The 20,525-nt window shown below is 37.4% G+C and overlaps 1 long non-coding RNA gene across 2 annotated transcripts in view; it reads right to left on the bottom strand.

The window, feature by feature from the left end:
* The window catches only part of LOC109278982 (uncharacterized), a 60,767-nt gene that overhangs the window by 3,172 nt on the left and 37,070 nt on the right, over window positions 1-20,525 (bottom strand). For both annotated transcript variants that reach the window (XR_008423941.1, XR_008423940.1), the window contains exon 2: window positions 2,048-2,257. This is a non-coding gene — a long non-coding RNA (uncharacterized LOC109278982). The remainder of the gene's footprint in view (window positions 1-2,047; window positions 2,258-20,525) is intronic.

Genomic DNA, 20,525 nt, shown 5'->3' with positions numbered 1-20,525 from the left:
CCCTGGCTGTCGTTCCTTTGTGCTCTTTCTTTTGGGGTGAATTCCTTCATTTTGTCATTTTGAAGGGAGAAAAGGAATTAATGAGGTAGAAAAATTGAAATAAAAAAATTAAAATAAAAAAATATTAAAATTAAACACACACACACACAAAATTGAATAAATGATGCTAGATCCTAGGTGTGTTTTTGTCTAGGTGTTGAAAGTGGTTTGACAGATTAGAGGAAAAAAAAGGGGGAAAGGAAAAAAAGGAAATCATTTGAGAATTTGAAAAAATGAATACACTGAAGTAGATTAAAATGAGATGATGGGAGTAAAATAGAATTTGAAAAAATTTACACAAATGTAAAGAATATAGTAGAAAAATTAAAGAAAAATATTTTTAATAAAAATTTTAAAAAATGAATTTTTTCTCTTTCTGTATTCAAGAAAAAGAAAAGAAATGAAAAAGAAAAAAGAGAAAAAATAAAAACGTAATCATTTGAAAATTAAAAAAGTGAGTACTCTGTAGTAGACTAAAATAAAATGATGGAAGTAAAATATAATTTGAAAAGTTATACATAAAAGTAAAAAATATAGTAAAAAATTAAAGAAAAATATTTTAATAGAAATTGAAAGTAATAATGAAGTTTTTCTCTTTCTGCCTCAAGAAATAAAAGAAAAAAGAAAAAGAATGTAAAAAAGAAAAAAAAGGAAATCGTTTGAAAATTTGAAAAACTGAATACAGTGAAGTAGATTAAAATAAAATGATGGAAGTAAAATAGAATTTGAAAAAATTTACACAAAAGTAAAAAATATAGTAAATAAGTTAAAAATATTTTTAATAAAAATTGAAAATAAAAATAAATTTTTCTTTTTCTGTATTCAAGAAAAAGAAAACAAGTGAAAAAGAAAAAAAAAGAAATAATTGAATACATGGACCTGCTAACAGATTGAAATAGGACTGAAATTACTTTGTTTTCCCTAGAAGTCAGACTATGAAGCACTTTATAGTCCTTAAACTAAGCAAGCGGTGAGACTTGTGTTCTTGAAGATCGAGATTGGCCCATTTGGGCAGGGCTCAGTGTAACGGCTCCCTTCTCCACTAGATGGTTCTGCTAGCCTACTGGAGTGGAGTGTTGTGGCATTTGTAGGTGGGAAAGCACATGCGCGGAAGCAGTGAAAATGGCACCACCCAGCTACCCAGTCCCTAGTATTGGAACTCTGCTCTCCCCACTCAGCAATTGCACACCCTTCCTTTGTCTTCAGCTTTCATCCACTCTCCGGGTTTTGTGAAAAAAAGCCCCAGGTAGTTCCTGTCTCCCGAGTTTTGTCTCAGATGCGCTGTGTTCCCCGGCCCCTTACTTCTGAAGGACTGCGGCTTTGACCCGTCCCGCCCCTCTGTGGGAGGGTCTCACCAAGCAATGGCCTAATGTCAGCTGCAACCAGGAACGCTTGCTGGACCCTGTTGCTGCCAGTGCCCGAGACTACAGCCAGGTGCCAGCCTGCCCCAGAAAAAGTTCGTGAGATAGTGTAGTAGCAGCTTTCAGGGATTATGGAAAATCACAACACACATCTGGCACCAGGCTTCACCCTTAACAACCTTTTTCCAGCACCAGCAAATGTGGCCATTCTCTGGGATCTGCTGGGATCAGGTGGCTTCAACGGTCTCTACCAAATGTCCTTCCAGCAGTGGAACCGCTTGTCCCTGTGTGGCCCAATAACCTCCCGGACCCCACTCTGCTCCTGGGGATTCACCCTTCCCACCAGAGCACCACCAGGTATCAAGCTGCAGAGTTGCAGCCTTTGTGCTCCCCTTGTTTACAGTCTTAATGGAATTTAAACCCTTTCTTTTCTCCTTTCTCCTTTCTCCCTTTTTAGTTTAGTCCCTGCAGCTGTTTCCAATTTTCCACTTTCTCTCCAGCTGTTTTTGGGGAGGGGTGCTTTTCCAGTATTTTCTCCCCCCCCCCATGTCTGTCCTCTCTCCACCTGCAAATGCACCTCACTGCCTGCCGTGGCTTCTCACTCCCCAAGTTCATGCTCCCCAAGTTCACCTCTCCATGCTGCATACCTGCTGAATTCTGTGGTTCAGGTTGTGCAGATTGTTGTGTTAATCCTCCAATCAGTTTTATAGGTGTGCAGGATGGTTTAGTGTTGGTCTGGTTGTATTTCATGGATGCGAGACACACAAAAAACTTCTATGCTGTTCCACCATCCTGGCTCCTCCTCATCTCTACCAGATATTTAAAGCAGAGTTAATACCTATCCTTCTCTAGCTGTTCTGAAAAAATAGAAATGGAAAGAAAGCTTCAGAACTCATTCTATGAAGCCAGCATTACCTTGATTCCCAAACCAGACAGAGACCCTACAAAAAAAGGAGAATTACAGGCCAATATCCCTGATGAACATGGATGCAAAAATTTTCAACAAGACACTAGCAAATTGAATTCAACAGCACATAAAAAGAATTATTCACCATGATCAAGTGGCATTCATTCCTGGGATACAGGGTTCAATATTTGCAAATCAATCAGTGTGATACATCACATTAATAAAAGAAAGGATAAGAACCATATGATCCTGCCAATAGATGCAGAAAAAACATTTGACAAAATACAGCATTCTTTCTTAATAAAAACCCTCAAGAAAGTTGGGACAGTAAGAACATACCTAAACATCATAAAAGCCATATATGAAAAGCCCACAGCTAGTATCATCCTCAATGGGGAAAAACTGAGAGCTTTCCTCCTGAGATCAGGAACACAACAGGCATGTCCACTCTCACCACTATTGTTTAACACAGTGTTGAAAGTCCTAGTATCAGCAATCAAACAATAAAATGAAATAAAAGACATCAAAATTGGCAAAGAAGAAATCAAATTTTCACTTTTTGCAGATGGCATGATACTCTACATGGAAAACCTGAAAGACTCCACCAAAAGTCTGCTAGAACTGATACATGAATTCAGCAAAGTTTCAGGACACAAAATTAATGTACAGAAATTGGTTGCATCTCTGTACACCAATAATGAAGCAACACAAAGAGAAATCAAGAAATCAAACCATTTACAATTGTACCAAGAACCATATTCCCTGCTGATGTATAATACTTAGATAACTACACCCAACAAAAAATGTTTATATCCACACTCTTTTGTATGTCTGGGATATTAGTTAGCATATTGATAGCCCAAAACAAGAGAAACAAGGGAAAAATAAAAACCGATGCTTTGATTTGATCTCTGCTAGGTGGCAGTTGCTGGGACTGGTGGTAATGACCTGGAATATATTCAGTAAATATGTTGGGCAAATAGAAAATTCTTTTTTCCCTTGGGAAACATATTATACCCATCATTCAGAATATTTTGTAATCTAAAAGAATATTTTGGCTCTGGGTTCTCCTAAAATTTTTAATTAACATATTAGCCAAGGTCCACATAATCCCATTTGTGGAGTTCTTTGTTAAGCATGAATTAATAAGATATTAGTATAGATCATAAGCATCAATGAGTTACCGCAAAACCAAAACTATGTAGCATAGAAAAAATTCTGAATATCACATCACTTAAAATCATTTTCTTGGCGATATTGTTAAAAAGGAAGTAAAAAACTAAGAAATAACAAAATACCTAAAATAGAATCAGTAACTGTCAGAGATAATTAATACAAACTTCTACTCCTGGCCATGATAGAGTAGTTTTAGAAGAGCCATACTGGAACCCAGTAAAGCTAATAATAAAGCAAAATAAAACAAATCTTTGAAAAAACTGTTAATGACCAGTATTTGAAAAACCAAGATCATAGACTAGAAAGAACTGCATGGTAATGGTCTAATAACTTATGAGAAACTTTTCCCCATGGGAATTATTCTAAACATTGACATGAGACAAAAACTATGGATGTATTGAAAACCTCTTTTAATGAGTAGAAAAGCCAGGAGAGCTTTTGGTGACCTCATAGGACCAAAGAGACAAAATTGGAGGTAAAGCTCCTAAGACAGCCAGGATTTGAGTGACAGGAATTCCAAAACGTAGGATGACCCTGAAAAGTAATTCATATTTACCCTAAGGAATTAATCAGTTCTTGCAATGTTTTTTGTTTTGTTTTGTTTTTTATTTTTTTCTTAATGTTTGTTTTTGAGAAAGAGAAAGAGAGAGAGAGTATGCACAAGTGGGAGAGCGGTAGAGAGAGAGGGAGACACAGAATCTGAAGCAGCTTCCAGGCTCTGAGCTGTCAACATAGAGCCCAACTCAGGGCTTGGACTCATGAACCACGAGATCATGACCTGAGCCAAAGTCGGACAGTTAACTGACTGAGCCACAATCAGTTCTTGCAATGTTTAAGGAAAGAGACTAAGAAGCTAAGTAGAAAGTAGCCAAATGATTGAGAATAATGTTTGCCATTTCTATGGTACCTCAGGAATCAAATTTTTAGTTCAGTATTTATTAAAGAGAAGGGGCTTACTTTAAGAGTCTAGTATTTTATTTGTCTCTTTTTTTTATTTGTACATTTGTTTTGTTTCTTAAATTCCACATAAGACTCACTTATTTCACTTATTCTACCTAGATCCATCCATGTTGTTACAAACTCTTAGTTTCAAACCTAGGAATGGGAAAACCCCGTTCATCTGGTATTAACTAGCTTACCCAAAGCATATTGAACTATGATGGTCAAAGAAAATTAACACTAATTTTTGGGAAATAAAATAAATAATATTCTGTGCATTTGCAAAATATCTTATTTTGATTGCTATAACCTTAAACAACTTAGTTATCCCAAATGATTCAATGAATAAATTTCTCTGATTTTACCTTACTTAGAGCATCTTAAAAATAATTGGCCTTAGAAAGCCCTTTAACTGTACTACATACTAAAACAAAATGGTATAGAAAACCTACTTGGAAAACCTATTCATAAAATATAAATTAAGAAGTGTGTCCTATTTTTTAAAAAGATAAAAATTATATTAAATGTAAATACTGCTTTGGGTAGAATAGGTATTTTAACAGTATTTGTTCTTCATGAGCATGGAATATCTTTCCATTTTTTGGTGTCATCTTCAATTTCTCTCATCAGTGTTTTATAGTTTCCAGAATACAGATCTTTCACTTCTTTGGTTAGGTTTATTCCTAGGTATCCTATTGTTTTTGGTACAATTGTAAATGAGATTGATTCCTTAACTTATCTTCTATGCTTCATTATTGGTTTATAGAAATATAACAGATTTCTGTATACTGACTTTGTATCCTATGACTTTACTAAATTTTTGTATTAATTTTTTGGTGGAATCTTTCAGGTTTTCTATGTGCAGTACCATGTCAGCTGAAAATAGTGAAAATTTTACTTCTTCCTTGCCATTTTTGAATGTCCGTTATTTCCTTGTGCTCTCTGACTGCTGTGGCTAGTATTCCCAGTACTATGTTCAATAAAAATGGTGAGAGTGATATTCATGTCTTGTCCATGACCATAAAGGAAAAGCTCTCAGTTTTTCTCCATTGAGGATGATGTTAGCATGGGTTTTTTATAGATAGCTTTTATTATATTGAGGTTTGTTCCCTTTAACCCTACTTTGCTGAGGACTTTTATCATGAATGGATATTTTCCTAGTCAAATGCTTCTTCTGCATCTATTAAAATGTCTATACTACCCAAAGCAATCTACACATTTAATACAATCCCTATCAAAATACCAACCTTTTTCACAGAACTAGAACAAACAATCTTAAAATTTGTATGAAACCACAAAACATCCTACATAGCAAAAGCAATATTGAAAATGAAAGGAAAAGCTGGAAGCATCACAATTCCAGACTTCAAGTTACATTACAAAGCAGTAGTGATCAAAACAGTATCATACCGGCACAAAAATAGACACATAGATCAACGGAAGAGAATAGAAAACCCAGAAATGAACCCATACTATACAGCCAATTAATCTTTTACAAAGGAGGAAAGAACATCCAATGGAAAAGGGAATGTCTCTTCAAAAAAAATGGTGTTGGGAAAACAGGACAGCAACATGCAAAAAATGAAACTGGACTACTTTCTGACATCATACACAAAAATAAACTCAAAATGGATTAAAGACCTAAATGTGAAAGCTGAAACCATAAAAATCCTACAAGAGAACATCAGCAGTAACTTCTTTGACATCGGTCATAGCAACGTCTTTCCAGATATGTCTCCTGAGGCAAGGGAAACAAAGGCAAAAATAAACTATTGGGACTTCATCAAAATAAAAAGCTTCTGCACAGTAAAAGAAACGATCAACAAAACTAAAAAGCAACCTATGGAATGTGAGAAGATATTTACAAATGACATATCTAATAAAGGGTTATTATCCAAAATATATAAAGAACTTATAAAACTCAAATAATCCCCCATATGAATAATCCAATTTAAAAATGGGCAGAAGATGAAGCACCTGTGTGGCTCAGTCACTTAAGTGTTTGACTTTGGCTCAGGTCATATGTCATAGTTCACAAGTTTGAGCCCCGCTTAATTGGATTCTGTGTCTCCCTCTCTCCCTTTGCCCCTCCACTGCTCATCCTCTCTCTCTCTCTCTCTCTCTCTCTCTCTCTCTCAAAAATACATCAACATTTTAAAAAGTAAAATAAATATAAATATAAATAGGCAGAAGATATGAAGAGATATTTTTCCAAATCAACAGCACAAGAAATAACAAGTGTTGGCAAGGATATGGAGAAAGAGGAACGCTCTTACATGGTTGGCAAGTATGCAAACATATGCAGCCACTCTGGAAAACAGTATGGAGGTCCCTTAAAACTTTAAAAATAGAACTAACTTACGATCCAGCAATTGTACTACTAGCTATTTACCCAAAGGATACAAAAATACTAATTCAAAGTGATACATTCACCCCAGTGTTTATAGCAGCATTATCTACAATAGCTAAACCATGGAAACAGCACAAGTGTCCGCTGACTGATGGATGGATAAAGATGTGGCATAGATAGATAGATAGATATAGATATAGATATAGATCTTATTCAGCTATAAAAAAGAATGAAATCTTGACATTCGCAATGATGTGGATGGAGCTAGAGCAAATTATGCTAAAGGAAATAAGTCAGAGAAAGACAAACACCATATTATTTCACTCATATGTGGAATGTAAGAAACAAAGCAAATGCACAAAAAGGAAACAAAGAAAGAGAGAAAGGCAAACCAAGAAACAGACTCTTAATTACAGAGAGAACAAACTGATGGTTACCAGAGAGGGGCATGGGTTAAATAGTTGACAGGGTTTAAGGAGGTCACTTGTGATAAGCACGGTTTAATATATGAAAATGTTGAATCACTAAATTGTACACCTAAAACTAATATTACACTGCATGTTAACTAACAAGAATTTGAATAACAGTTAAAAAATAAAAGATTAGAACCTTATTATCATTTCAGTAGATTCAGAAAAAACATCAGACAAAGTACAACATCTATCCATCCTCAACAAAGTAGGTTTAGAGAAGGGGCACCTGAGTGACTCAGTCAGTTAAGCATCTGACTTCAGCTCAGGTCATGATCTCACAATTCATGGGTTTGAGCTCCACATTGGGCTCTGTGCTGACAGCTCAGAGCCTGGAGCCTGCTTTGGATTCTGTGTCTCCCTCTCTGCCCCTCCCCTGCTCATGCTCTGTCTCTCTCTGTCTCTCAAAAATAAATAAACATTAAAAAAATTATAAAGTAAGTTTAGAGGGAACACATCTCAAATTAATATAGGCCATATACAAAAGACCCACAGCTAATGTCATTCTCAATGGGGAAAAACTGAGAACTTTTTGTCTATGGTCAGGAATATGACAGGGATGTCCACTATTTAACATAGTACTGGAAGTCTTAGTTTCAGCAATCAGACAACACCAAGAAATAAAAGGCATCCAGATCAGCAAGAAAGAAGTCAAACCTTCACTGTTTGCAGATGATATAATATTCTATATAGAAAGCCCAAAAGACTCCACCAAAAAAAAACCCTGCTAGAACTAATTGAGTAAAATCATGAATACAAAATCAATGTACAGAAATCTGTTGCATTTCTATACACCAATAATGAAACATCAAATCTGATTTTAATTTCTCAAGGCTTAGCTATGTCTAATTTTTCATCTTAAAATATATTTCTTACTTTTTAGGTTGTCCTGGCTGCACTCTAAAGATATAAGAAAGTCATGAGAAGAATGGTTTTTTTTTTTGCTTTTTTTGTTTTTTTTTAATTTTTTTAATGTTTAGTTTTTAGAGAGAGAGAGAGACAGAGAGACAAAGTATGAGCAAGGAAGGTGCAGAGAGAGAGGGAGACACAGACTCTGAAGCAGGCTCCAGGCTCTGAGCTGTCAGCACAGAGCCTGATGTGGGCTCGAACTCACGGACTGTGAGATCATGACCTGAGCTGAAGTCAGACGTTCAACCGACTGAGCTATCCAGGAGTCCCAGGACAATGTTTTAAATGGACATGATTTTGAAGATTTTCTCAATCTCTAAAATTGACCTTGGGTTACTTGGGAACTCAATGAGCTTTTTTGTTATACATATAAACTTTCATAAGACAGCCATTCAAAGGTCTGCAGACACGACCTCACCCATGTACTTTGCCAAATATCATGACAGATGGAATGTTGGCCTTCAGAATTAGACATATTTTTTTTAATAATTTTGGTTGTAAAGCTGTGATATTCTTTTAGTTTCCTGGGGTCTTTCTGTGTGAACAATTTATTTTCTAAATACCTTTCAGACCATTACTATCAGTCCTAGTAACTGTAAGTGGGCATAGCTCAAACTCAAAATCTTAACATGGATTCCCTATCTCAAGCTCAAAATTTTAACATGGATGCCCTATTTCCTTTTCTTATGGATCATCAACATGCCAATCTATATTAAGATGATTAAAACAACAGTAACCATAGCAGCACCACTAATATTAGTCCTTGGTATCACCGTACTTATTGTAAAACCAAGCAGTTTGGACCTTACCAGGCATTGGCATTCCTAAATGCCATGTTCCTATGAGATTTCCTATGTATGTTCTTCATGACCTAGATCAGTGTCCACATGATGATGCTCTTTTACAGAGAGCACAAGGCAATCCAGCATGCCAATAGGACCAGTCTCCACAATAGGACTGTATGTGCTCCTGAAACCAAGGTTACTCACATGATCCTACTCCTGGTGATACATATATGAGAAAAGCCTGAGACTAGAGATTATCACTGGTTTTCTCTCATCTTGCTACCCATCCACCCTTGGATGCTGATTAAAACTGAAAGTACCATCTCCATATTGGTCTATGCGTATTCAAAGATGAGAAATCCCTTTTCAGAGGGACAGTAGTGATGTAATAGATATCCCACAGCCTTCTGCTGCAACTAAAGAGACTTTGTAATAATTTAGGAAAAAAAGGAAAAGTTCTTGGAAATGTTTTCAGTTTATTTACAACCACTATTTTACTAAGATAACATTCTAAGAATCAATTTAGAAGTATTCTATAAATTTTTTCTAGGCATAAAGTAATAGTTGAAAAGAATGCTTACAGTGTAACATATTTATAAAATTTAATGTATGAATTATACTTTTGTAAAATTAATGTGGAAACATAAGCTATCACAAAAATAAATATAATATAATAAAACTACTCTATGATCCAGAAATTGCACTACTAGGTGTTTACACAAAGGATACAAAAATACTTATTAAAAGGGATAAATGCTCCCTGATGTTTATAGCAGCATTATCAACAATACCCAAACTATGGAAGCAGCCCAAGTGTCCACTGATAAATGAATAAAGAAGATGTGGTATATATGTATACACACACACACACACACACACACACACTGGAATATTACTCAATCATAAAAAAGAATGAAATCTTGCCATTTGCAACAACGTGAATGGAGATAGAGAGTATTATGCTTAGCAAAATAAGTCAGTCAAAGAAAGACAGATGCCATATGACTTCACTCATATGTGGAATTTAAGAAACATAACAATGAACATGGGGGCAGGGGAAAAAGGCAAACCATATACGCAGACTCTTAACTAGAGAGAACAAACTGAGGCTTGCTGGAGGGGAGATAGGTGGGTGATGGATTAAATAGGTGGTGGGTGTTAAGGAGTGCACTTGTGATGAGCAGTGGCTATTATATGTAAGTGATGAATCACTAAATCCTACACATGAAACTAATACTACACTGTATGTTAAGAAACTAATATTACACTGTATGTTAACTAACTGGAATTTAAATAAAAACTTGGGAAAAAAAGAAAATTAAAAAACAAAAAGAAAAATGTGGGCAGGATAAACACAAAATTCAGGAGTTGTTACTTTTGGGAGTGGGCTTTAGAGTTGAGGTGGAAAGGGGATATGATCAGGAAGGATAACAAGGGGGATTTTATCTGGAACTTCATGTTCTACATTCTAAGAAGTTAGATCATGGGGCACCTGGGTGGCTTAGTCGGTTAAGCACGCAACTTTGACTCAGGTCGTGAGTTCACAGTTCGTGGTTTCGGACCTCATGTCCAGCTCTGTGCTGACAGCTCAGAGCCTGGAGCCTGCTTCAGATTCTGTGGTCTCCCTCTCTCTCTGCCCTTCCCCTGCTCATGCTCTTTCTCTCAAAAATAAATACACGTTAACAAAAAAGTTAGATCATGATGTATAGATATTTTATTAGTCAGGGTTCTCTAGAGAAACAGAACCAATAGGATATTTATCTTTGTATGTATATATGTATATTTATGTATAAAAAAGATTTATTAGAAGGTATTATACCACATGACTATGGAGGCTGAGAAGTATCATGATCTACTGTCTGCAAGCTAGAGACCCAGGAAACCAGCGGCATAGTTTGAAGACAGAGAGTCAATAATGTAGATGCCCAGTCCAAGTCTGAAGGCATTAAGAATCAGGAGCAGTAAGTGCAGAAGATTGATGTCCCATTTCAGTACTCAAGCAGAGCAAATTCAACCTTCTACCACTTTTTTGTTCTATCCAGCACAAATGTATCCTTCAATGTATGGGATGATAGCCACCCACACTGAGGAGGGCCATCAACTTTATTCAGCCAACCAATTCAAATGCAAATCTCTTCCAGGGATACCCTCTCAGACACACCCGGAAATAATATTTAACCAGATATCTGGACATCCCTTAGCCCACTCAGGTTGACACAGAAAATTAACCATCACAGGTGTTTACTCCTTATAACTTTTGTCAATCTGAAATATTTTAGGATTAATAAACACTAAAATAAAACATTTCTTTCAATTTATCTACATTATCAGAATATTATTCACTTTATTATCCCATTTATTTTTTAAATTTATTTTTATTGAAATATAATTGACATGTAACATGGTACTTTTTGTGTTTTATCCATCTTATTCTCCTAACAACCCTTTACCATAAGGGTTATTACTATTCTTATATTATAAATAAAAATGCTAACATTCAGAGAGGTAAATAGGTTGAAAAAGACAGCTCATGAAGACCCAGGTCCTCCTTGCAATATCACATAGTGTCTGAAGAACTTTGGATCTGCCATCCCCTGGTTCTATCTCAGGTGGGGAGACTGAGTCCCACAGAGGGAGAAGCCCTACCTGGAACCCAGGTGCTTAGCTCCCAGTTCATTGATACCAGCTTGAGCATGATGGAGTACCCCACCTACACTCCAATGATGGGAAAGTGTGGCATTGGCCAAAGATGGAGTCAACTAGGGAGCTGAAGGCACTGATGAGGGCCCATGGGGTAGAGGACATACAGATCCTACCTGAGCTCTTTGAATCCAGGATTCATCACTTCAAACCTGGCCTCTGCATCTATCTGGTTGAAGACAGAGCTCAAAGTGGGGCAAGGCTAGTCTCCCAGTGCTGACTCACGATTAGCTCATATCTCCAGGCCTAGTCACCACATTTAGCCACCAGTACAAGGTCTGCTGATCCCCCAGACACAGCATTATGTCTGATCAGTCTGCTTTGGGCACAGCCTGCATCTTCCCATTATTTTACACCATCTTTTCTTATAACCACCTTTAACTCCAGCACAGTGTCTGCTAATCTCCCAATTGCTTACCACTCTGTGAGACCTTGGCTCCTGAACACTGTGCCCAGTGTCCTGACCTCCTTGGCCTGTGACCAAGGTCCCACCTTGTGGACAATGCTCTCAGCATTGGCTCAGCCACTCACTTTATCCCAACTCAGACCTGCAGGCTTGGTGTCAACTGAATACCTCTTTCAGAGAAAAAATTTTAAATCTGCCATCCCTGAAATGATATTTCTATAACATCTTTTTTTAATGTTTATTTATTTATTTTGAGAGAGGGGGTGGAGTGGCAGAGAGAGAGAGAGAGAGAGAGAGAGAGAGAGACTGAGAGAATCCCAAGCAGGCTCCATGTTATCAGCACAGAGCCAGACACGGGACTCTATCTCACAAACCATGAGATCATGACATGAACTGAAACCAAGAGCCAGACACTTACCTGACTGAGCCACCCAGGTGCCCAGATATTTCTGTAACATCTTGATTATAGGCCTATTTCTGGCCTTTGCCCAACCATGTTGGAGAAAGGCAGAATGTAAGAAAATATGCCTATCAAGGCTTTCCTCCCCCAGCCAGATCAACAATAAGAACTCTCAGCATTAATCCTCAGCACTGTCTTCTGGACAGACCTCCAATTACCACTCACTGGTTTCTGTCGGGTTTTTTTCCTGGGAAAACAGGCAGCCACATCTGCACTCCCCTGCAGCCAGCCTGGCCATGTGACTAATTTTGGCCAATGAGCTCTAAGCAGAATGTTGAGCATCTCTTCTGGACCATCACTTGGGTAAACGCAAGGATGATGAGTGACCTCAGCATCGTGGCAATGTGAGTTGCTTCCTATGTCTCTCTTCTTCAATTTACAACTACTAAGTCATCCATAACCCAATGAAGGTTCTTCAGCATAACACACCAGGATCTTGGAGATATCCATACACCTGTACATCAGAAAGTGGGTGTATTGGATCTCATAAAGGCAACATAACTGGGGAAGTAGCCACAGAAGCCACCATGACTCCAGTAGGTTCCAGCAATAGTGGCACCCATGACCCTTGCCCTTTCCTGAACCAGCAACCTCTGCAGCAACAGCACCTGCCACTCTGAGGGCACAAGCAGTGACTGCAAGAGCACCAGTGACACCTCTGCACAAGAGAGAGGAGGGTGGGAAGTGCAGGCTCCCAAATATATAGCTAGAAGGCAAATCAGAAAGGAAAAACCAAAAACTTGTGCTATAGTGCCATCTGCTAGAAAACTAAAGAAAGGCTTCCAATTGCCAACCTGTTGAACTGTTAGAATAAAAGTAAACAAAGCTTTACCTAAGTAAAAAAGTTGTTCACTGTTTCAAATGCACTGGTGGAGGCACCTCTATCTCATCAAACAGCATGAAAAATCATAATAATACTGTACCACAAAAAAAAAGGAAAGAAAATTATCCAGCAATCAAACTCAAAGTCACAGAATATTGGGATCTGATATAGTATTAAAAATAGCTCTGGGGGTGCCTGAATGACTCAGTTGATTAAACATACAATTCTTAGTTTTGGTTCAGGTCATGATCTTGTGGTTTGTGGGACTGAATTCCTCCTGGGACTCCTCACTGACAGCAGGGAACCTGCTTGGGATTCTCTCTCTGTCCCTCACTCCCTCTCTCTCTCTCTCTGTCCCTTCCCTGCTTGTGCACATTCTCTCACCTCTCTCTCTCTCTCTTTCTCTCAAAATAAATAAATAAATTCTTAAAAATAGCTCCTATGAAGAAATTGAATGAGCTACAAGAAAACTCAGAAATGCAGGTCAATGAACTCATAAATAAATAAAGAACAGGAGTACTTTACCAAAGAGACTGAAATTTTAAAGAAGAACCAAACATTAAAGAGTACATTATCATGATGAGCACTGAGTAATGTACAGAACTGTTGAATCACTATATAGTACACCTGAATGTAATATAACACTGTATGTTAACTACACTGGAATTAAAATTGAAAACATAATTTTAAAAAAAGAACCAAACAGAAATTCTGGAGCTGAATAATTCAATCCATGAGGTGAAGAATACATTCAAAAGCACAGAATAGAGCAGATCAGATGGAAGACAGAAAAAGTAATCTGGAAGATAAGAATCTAGAAATGATTCAGGAAGAAGAAGAGAGAGAAGTAAGATTTCAAAGAAGTGGAGAAAACCTATGAGAGCTATCACACTCCATTATAAGAGCTACCATAAAGGAGCACCTGGGTGGCTCAGTGGATTGAGGTCCAACTTTGGCTCAGGTCATGATCTCACAGTTCATGGGTTCGAGCCCCACATTGGGCTCTGTGCTAACAGCTCAGAGCCTGGAGCCTGCTTTGGATTCTATCTCCCTCTCTCAAAAGTAAATAAACATTTTTTTTAATTTTTTAAAAGAAGAGCTACCATAAAAATAATGGGTATACCTACCAGAAGAAGAGAAGTAGACGGGGGCCTTTTGTTTTGGGAAAAAATCCTAAAATATGTGTGGAACATATTGCAAAAGACTACAATTAGCCACAACAATCCTAGGAAAATAATAGTGAGGGGAGCTAAGATGGCGATAGATTAGGAGGATCCGAGGCTCCTCTCCTCCTTTGAACACTACTAGATAACTATCAAATAATTCTAAATAAATACCCCAGAAATCAACCAGAAGACTAACAGAACAAACACCACAGCAATAGGGAGAGAAGATGCCACATCAAAGAAGTTAGGAAGTGTGGAACCATGGTTTGCAAGAGAAACTGAATGGAGCCTGCGTGCTGCAGAGGGGATGGAGCCATGGTCTCAGAAAAAGGAGAGAGTATAGAGGGGAAGGAGCCATGGTGGCAGAGAAAGGAGAGAAAAGAACACAGAAGAATGCACAAGAACATTTCCCCAGAGCCATTAGCTGGGGAAATGAGAGGGGATAATTTTCGTGAGTTCTTGCAACCTAGGGACTTAACACTGGAGCTTTAAAGGTCAGTAGGCTTTGCTAGGGTAGAGTCCAAAGGGTACTAGTCTGCTCCTGGAGAGAAGGCAGACAACCAGGGGAAGCCTGGAAACAGCATTCTGAAGAATGCCTGGGTCAGAGGGGAGATTATTCACTCCTCTAGGAGTGCCTCCCTGAGAGGCAGCTTTCACAGAGAGGCCTCTCTGGGGACAAAAAGCCAGCAGGCACCATTTCCCTCCCCAACCACTCAGCATGAACACAGAGCCACCTGCTGGAAACAACATAGCACAACATTGGCTGCCTAACTTGCTTACACCAAGCCCAGCCCCCCTTTCTGGCAAGACTGCCCTTCTCAGACAAGTTTGCCTCTGTCCCAGCACAGTGGACCTCTCCCCCAGAATACCAGCACAAGCTCTTGTCCACACCATGTCCCTAAAGCCTGTTGTTTTAAGAGCAGCAGACTTGGCTGGATTAGAGCCTGGAGGCCACTGTGCTACTCCGGAAGAGAGGACAGGCAAACAGCCCAGATACATACAGTGTGGAAACAGCAATCTGAAAAATGCCTGGGAAACATAGAAGGGAGATTATTGGCTCTTCTCAGAGTGCTTCCCTGAGACGTAGCATTCAGACCCCATTGTCCTCCCCCGCCCCTAGCACAAACACAGAGCTACCTACTGTAACCAGTGTAGTGTCAACACTGGCTGTCTAATCTGTTTACACCACGTCCTACACCCCCTGCACTCTGGTGGGACTGCCCCTCTCAGTCAAGCTTGCTACAGTCCCATTGCCACAGGCCTCTTTCCCAGAAGACAAGCTGAAACCTTGCCATGTCAAGTCTCCTAATCACAGAGTTCTACGGGGCTTCAATTCTAACAGAAATAGTATCACGACTCATTTAACAAGCCAACCAAAGCAACGTGGCTAAAACTCACCAAATTCTGGCCAAGGACCAACCACTACACACTGGGGGCAAGGAGAGCCTCTGCAGACAACTGGCCTGAAGGATAGAGCAGCCAAAAAACAACAGTAGAGTGCACTCAGCACACAGCAGAGGCACTTTCTTAAATGCCAACCCCTGAACACTACATGACCTCCTCTTAATAAGGCCATCACTTACAGGAGCAGCAGATATAACTGGCTTTTCTAACACATAGAAGTAGGCAGAGATTTAGACAAAATGCCAAGATAAAGGAATTCATCCCAAATGAAAGAACAAGATAAGGACACAGCCAGAGATCTAATCAAAACAGACATAATTAATATGCCTAATGGAGAATTTAAAGCAACAATCATAAAGCAACAATCACTGGGCTTGAGAAGAGTGGAAGACATCAGGGAGACCCTTACCACAGAGATTTAAAAAGCTAAAAAATAATCAGAAATTAAAAATGCAATAACTGAGACTGGAAACAACCTTGATGCATGAATAAAAAACTGGAAGAAGCAGAGGAATGAATAAGTGATATTGAAGATAAAATAATGGAAAATAGGAAAGCTGAATGAAAGAGAGAAAAAAGAAATATGAAACATGAGAATAGACATAGGGAACTCAGTGACTCCTTTAAACATAATAACATTCAAATTATAGGCATCCTAGGAGAAGAGGAAAAAGAAGGAGGAGGAGGAGGAGGAGGAGGAGGAGGAGGAGGAGGAGAAGGAGAAGGAGAAGAAGAAGAAGGGAGAAAAGATGGCAGAAAATTTATTTGAGGAACTCACAGCTGAAAACATCCTTAATCTGGGGAAAGACACATACATCCACGTCCAGGAGACACAGAAAACTCCCAACAAAATCAACAAAAGCAGGCCAACACAAAGACTTATTGTAAAGAAATTTGCAAACTATAGTGATAGCGAAAAAATCTTTAAAGCATCAAGACAAAAGACATCTTTAATTTATAAGGGAAGACCAATAAAGTTAGTAGAATATCTCTCAGCAGAAACTTAGTAAACAAGAAGGGAGTAGTGTGATATATTCAACGTGCTGACTGAGAAAAATCTGCAGCCAAGAATATTCTATCTAGCAAGGCTGACATTCAGAATAGAAAAAGAGATAAAAAGTTTCACAAACAAAACTAAAGGAGCTCATGACCACCAAACCAGCCCTGCAAAAAATATTAAAGGGGACTCCTTGAGTGGAAAGGAAAGAACAAACGTGACAAAGATGAGAAAGGATCATAGAAAATCTCCAGAAACAACCACAAAACAAGTAACAAAATGAAAATAAGTACATATCTATCAATAAGTACTCTGAATGTAAATGGACTAAATGCTCCAATCAAAAGACATGGGGTGTCAGAATGGATAAAAAAGCAAAACTCATCTCTATGCTGCCTATAAGAGATTCATTCTAGACCTAAATACAACTGCAGATTGAAAGAGAGGGGATGGAGAAACTTTTATCATGCATGTGGACATCAAAGGAAAGGCAGATTAGCAATACTTATATCAGAAAAACTAGACTTTAAAATAAAGAATGTAACAAGAGATAAATAATCGATAATAAAGGGGACAACCCAATAAGAAGATTTAACAATTACAAATATTTATGTACTCAACATGAAAACACCCAAATATATAAAATAATTAATAACATAAAGGAACTCATTGATAATAATACAATAATAGCAGGGGACATTAATACCCCACTTACAACAATGGATAGATCATCTAAGCAGAAAACCAACAAGAAAATAATGGCTTTAAATGACACACTGGCCCAGATGGACTTAACAGATATATTCAGAATGTTCCACACTAAAGCAGCAGAAGACACATTATGTTCAAGTGCACATGGGACATCCTCCAAAATAGATCACATACTAGGTCATAAATCAGGCCTCAACAAGTACAGAGTGAGATCATACCATGCATATTTTCTGACTACAATGCTGTGAAACTTGAAATCAACCACAGGAAAAAAATTGGAAAGGCCACAAATACATGGAGGTTAAACAACATGCTATTAAACAATGAATGGGTCCACCAGGAAATCAAATAAGAAATTTAAAAAAATACATGGAAACAAATGAAAATGAAAACACAATGGTCCAAAGCAGTTGGGATGCAGTAAAAATGGTTAAGAAGGAAGTACTAGCATTACAGGCATACCTAAGGAAGCAAGAAAAATCTCAAATAAACAACCTAACCTTACACCTAAAGGAGACAGGAAAAGAGCATAAACAAAGCCTAAATCCAACAGAAGGGAAATAATAAAGACAACAGCAGAAATAAATAATATGGAAACAAAAACAAAAAACAATAGATCAATGGGGCCAGAAGCTGGTTCTTTGAAAAAATTAATAAAATTGATAACCCCCTAGTCAGACTTACCAAAAAGAGAACAAACGCAAATAAATAAAATCACAAATGAGAGAGGAGAAGTAACAATCAACACCACAGAAATACAAACAACTATAAGAGAATATCATGAAAACTATATACCAACAAATTGGACACCCTGAAAGAAATGATAAATTCCTAGAAACATATAAACTACCAAAACTGAAACAGAAAGACAGAAAACTTGAGTGTAACAATAATCAGCACAGAAATTGAATCAGTAATCAAAAATCTCCCAACAAACAAAAGTCCAGGGCCAGACAGCTTCACAGGTGAATTTTACCAAACTACTTCTTAAACTACTCCAAAAATAGAAAAGGGAGGAAAACTTCCAAATTCATGCTATGAGGCCAGCATTACCCTGATACCAAAACCAGATAAAAACTTTACTAAAAAGGAGAACTACTGGCCAATAGACTGATGAACATGGATGCGAAGTTTCTCAATAAAATACTAGCTAGCTAGATGAGTGAATGAATGAATGAATGAATTAATTAATTAATTAATAAACAAAATGCTAGCAAAACCAATCCAACAGTACACTAAGAGAATCATCCACCATAGTCAAGTGGGATTTATTCCTGGGCTGCTAGGGTGGTTCAAAATTCACAAATAAATCAATGTGATACATCACATTAATAAAAGAAAGCATAAGAATTCTATGATCCCTTCAATAGGTGCAGAAAAAGATTTTGACAAAGTACAACATTCATTCATGATAAAAACTTCCAACAAAATAGGGATTAAAGGAAACATACATAATATACTGAAGGACATATACCACAAAACCCACAGTTAATATCATCCTTAATGGGGAAAAACTCAGAGCTTTTCCTCTATGATCAGGAACACAAAAGGGAGCTCCACTCTCACCACTGTTATTTAAAATAGTATTGGAAGTTCTAGCCATAGCAATGAGACAACAAAAAGAAATAAAAGGCATCCAACTCAGTAAGAAAGAAGTAAAACTTTCACCATTTGCAGATGATATGATACTCTATATATAAAAACCTGAAAGACTCCACCAAAAAAATTGCTAGAACTGATAAATGAATTCAGTGAAGTTTCAGGATACAAAATCAATATACAGAATCTCTTGCATTTCTATACACTAACAATAAAACAGAAGGAAGAGAAATTAAGGAATCAACCCCCATTTACAATTGCACCAAAACCATAAGATAACTAGGAATAAACCTAACCAAAGAGGTGAAAGATCTGTACTCTGTAAACTATAAAACACTGATGAAAGAAATTGAAGATGACACAAAGAAATGGAAAAATATTCCATGCTCATGGATTGAAAGAACAAATGGTGTTATAATGTCTATACTACCCAAAGAAATCTATTTAATGCAATGCCTATCAAAATGCCAACAGCATTTTTCATAGAGCTAGAATAAACAATTCTAAAATTTGTATTTTAGAACAACAAAAGACCTTGAATAGCCAAAGCAATCTTGAAAAAGAAAAGACAAGCTGGAGGCATCAGAATTCTGGACTTCAAATATTACAAAGCTGTAGAGGTCAAGGCACTAAGATATTGGCATAAAAACAGACACATAGATCAATGGAGCAGAATAGAAAAAACAGAAATGAACCCATAACTATATGAGCAATTAATCTTTGACAAAGCAAGAAAAAAGACACAATGGAAGAAAGACTATGTCTTCAACAAATGGTGCTGGGAAAACTGAAGAGAAACATGCAAAAGAATGAAACAGGACCATTTTTCTTACACCATACACAAAACAAATTTAAAATGAATTAAAGACCTAAATGTGAGACAGGAGATCATCAAAATCTTAAATAAAGAACACAGGCAATAACCTCTTTGACATCAGCCGTAGCAACTTCTTTCTAGATATGTCTCCTGAGGCAATGGAAACAAAGGCAAAAATAAACTACTGGGACTTCATCAAAATAAAAACCTTCTGCACAGCAAAGCAAACACTCAACAAAACTAAAAGGCAACCTTCAGAATAGGAGAACATATTTGCAAATGACATATCTAATAAAGGGTTAGTGTCCAAAATATATAAAGAACTTCTAAAACTCAACTCCCAAAAACAAATAATCCAATTAAAAATAGGTAGAGGATATGAATAGATATTTCTCCAAAGAAGACATACAGATGGCCAACAGACCCATTAAAAGATTCTCAACATCACTTATCATCTGGGAAATGCAAATCAAAATTATAATGAAATATCACCTCACACCTGTCAG

The sequence above is a fragment of the Panthera pardus genome, unplaced genomic scaffold (assembly GCF_024362965.1).
Source record: "Panthera pardus isolate Hobbes unplaced genomic scaffold, ASM2436296v1 HiC_scaffold_2, whole genome shotgun sequence".
Taxonomy (NCBI): Eukaryota; Metazoa; Chordata; class Mammalia; order Carnivora; family Felidae; genus Panthera; species Panthera pardus.
This window is presented reverse-complemented; position numbering and strand designations above follow the sequence as displayed.